Source organism: Nanorana parkeri, unplaced genomic scaffold, assembly GCF_000935625.1.
Source record: "Nanorana parkeri isolate BGI_ZX_2015 unplaced genomic scaffold, ASM93562v1 scaffold2106, whole genome shotgun sequence".
In the NCBI taxonomy this organism is placed as follows: domain Eukaryota; kingdom Metazoa; phylum Chordata; class Amphibia; order Anura; family Dicroglossidae; genus Nanorana; species Nanorana parkeri.
In genome coordinates this window covers 49,019-51,733 of record NW_017308374.1, presented here as the reverse complement: position 1 = coordinate 51,733, position 2,715 = coordinate 49,019, and the positions used below count along the sequence as shown (strand labels likewise).

At 46.0% G+C, this 2,715-nt stretch overlaps 1 protein-coding gene across 1 annotated transcript in view; it reads right to left on the bottom strand.

Annotated features, from left to right (window-relative positions):
- The window catches only part of LOC108800697 (oocyte zinc finger protein XlCOF29-like), a 21,378-nt gene that overhangs the window by 760 nt on the left and 17,903 nt on the right, over positions 1 to 2,715 (bottom strand). The window lies entirely within an intron of this gene.

Below are 2,715 nucleotides of genomic sequence, written 5' to 3'. Positions count from 1 at the left end.
TCCAATACATGCACATTTTCCCATGTGTAGACTTTTTATACTGAAGAAAATACCTGCTGATCCTGAGAGAAACCCAGTGTGCTTCCAGGCAACACTGTCTCTGCTGTAATGAAATTCTAAGCAGTGTTGCCAGAGTTCTCTGTTGGACTACAAAGCACCTCCTTATGCTATGGAGCTGAAGAGACTGGGATGTGTTCTTTAGTTCTAACGCACTTCCTGTTCTAGGGTGACAATGCTGCTTCTCAGAGCACACAGTACAGTGGATGACCGTTGTCACTCTAGGCGAGGAAGTTTGTCACTGGCAGGATCACGAATTGCAAATAAAGGAAAACAAATGAAAAATACTAATTGAGCCACAACTACGGACTTGTACGCTCCAATTATTTTTTGTTATTAAAAAGGAGAAGGTGAGGTGAGTGATTTTCATAGTCCGAGCCGACGTGTGACAATGAAACTGTCACACGTCGGCTCAATAGATCGGGAAGTGAGCGAACGCATACAGTCGCTCGCTCACTTTCCGATCAACTCCCTGCAGAGAGCCGTGACTGTCAGTCACTGCTCCCCGCAGGGATTTCCCTCCTCCCCTCTCCGATCCTCCAGAGTAGAGGAATGGATGGGGGACGTGGCGGGTACAGCAGGTTCTGCCTCTAGATAGGCAGAGCCCGCTGCCACTCACGCAGCTGGGTGGATCTCGACAGCATTGTCGGGATCCGTCCCGGCTGCAGCTGTCTCGGTATATAGTGAGCAATAGCTCGCTATATAATGAGCTTTGGATCACGGGAGGACGTTAGAATATGTCCTTCCGTGACCCTTAAGAGAACTATGGGATAAAAAGGTTAGCCAATAGTTCTCTTTTAGGTTTGGATACCCTTTAATACGAGTAAGCGGAATGCTAGCAGTCAATGTAAAAGTATATGGTAGTCTGAACGGGTCTCAGATCCAGAGCCTATTGCCGCAGCACTTTGCTGTCAATGGAAAGCCATCATTCTACACATCTGTGCACAAAGCTTGCTGGAGCTAAGGGGTGCTTTAAAGACTATACACACGAGCCGAAACCCATGTGTTCAAGGCCTAACACCTATTGCCATGACGATGCATGCACAGCGGACGTTGTGTGGTATGTTATCCAGCCAACCTAGTAGACTACGGATAGTTTCTATACAAAATATGCACCCTCTTGAAAGTGTTTCAAATATTTTATTGTCAGAGAATATTATATCACAGTGGACTTATTTATTTTACAATGATCAACAAAAACATATCCTTTCATACTGAAGTGTTAACAACCTAAGACTTCTATGGCCTTCCATCCTCGCAGCATGACGCTGCCACCACCGTGTTTCACAGTAGGGATAGTATGTTTATGATTATGTGCAGTGTTTGGCCCATCACATCATAGAACCTTCATCCAGCCGTCTCTCTAATCTCCTTTACAGAGGCCTGCAAGTCCTTCAGAGCCTCTCTCACTAGTCTAGTCTTTTTCTTGACACAATTACACCTGTTCCACTTTCTTTTCATTTCTTAATTATTATTTTTTTTTTATTTACTTACTTTTTTTTGTGACTATTATTTTTTAGCTTCTTTATTTCTTTTTTTTATGCTTTCATTTTTTTTTACACTTCATTTTATTACCATCACATAGGGGACTAAGAAATCCCCTATGTGATAGCCAATTCACATAAGAGGTCCTCTTTATGGAGACATCAGGGGTCTCCAAGACCCTTGATGTCACCTAGGGAACCTCCAGAGAAGCTGATGAAGCACAGATCTGCTTCACCAGCTTCTCACCGGTGTTCTGTCCTGGAGAGTGACACTGAATGCAGGAAGTGATGTAATACACATCACTTTCTGCATTCAGGGACCGAGAAGAGATCACAGGGAGATCGTGTACTGATCTCCGCTGACAGCGTCGCTGTGCCAGTCCCAGCTGCACCGGGCACAGTGCCTCGTTCGCTCACTTCCCGATCTATAGAGCTGACGTGTGACAGTTTCATTGTCACAGGTCGGCTCAAACTATGATGTTGATCTCGAGACCCGCGGCAGCAGCGGGGCGTACGGGTGGGGGCACACCTGCAGCTACTGCAAGCGATCGGGCGTCTTTAGAGACGCCCGATCACTTGAATCTAAACAGACATCGCTGTCCACTTGAATCAATTTTTTCACACGGATTGTTGTAATTTTTACACAGATTTGTTTATTAACACTTTAGTGTGCAGTTGGTTCACATAGACCGAGCGCAACATATTTGCTTTACAGACATCGCTGGCTGTTTACATTGCCAAAAGTTCACCACTCGTGTGCGCGCTGAGTGGGGGGAGGGGCAGGACGTCTTAAGACGCCCTCCCGCTCCTATAAGGCTAAAGTCCGGCCGTTCTCGAACGGCCATGGACGGGAGGTGATTAATAGCCCAACTCTGATCTGTACTTCTCCACAAATTTGTCCCTGACCTGTTTGGATAGCTCCTCAATCTTCATGGTGCTGCTTGCTTGGTGGTGCCCCTGGCTCAGTGGTGTTGCAGAGACTCCAGTACAGGAACATGTCATCCTGACCCTTATTGATACCCTCTCTCTTTCTTCTTCATCACCCAATACAGATCTATCTGACAATCTGTATCCATTGTACCCTTGTCCGGGCTGGCCCCGCATGTTATGTATAGGGACACAATTCTCACATTGGGCCTCTCAGAACAGGTGCGTGTGTACAATATTTTATTTA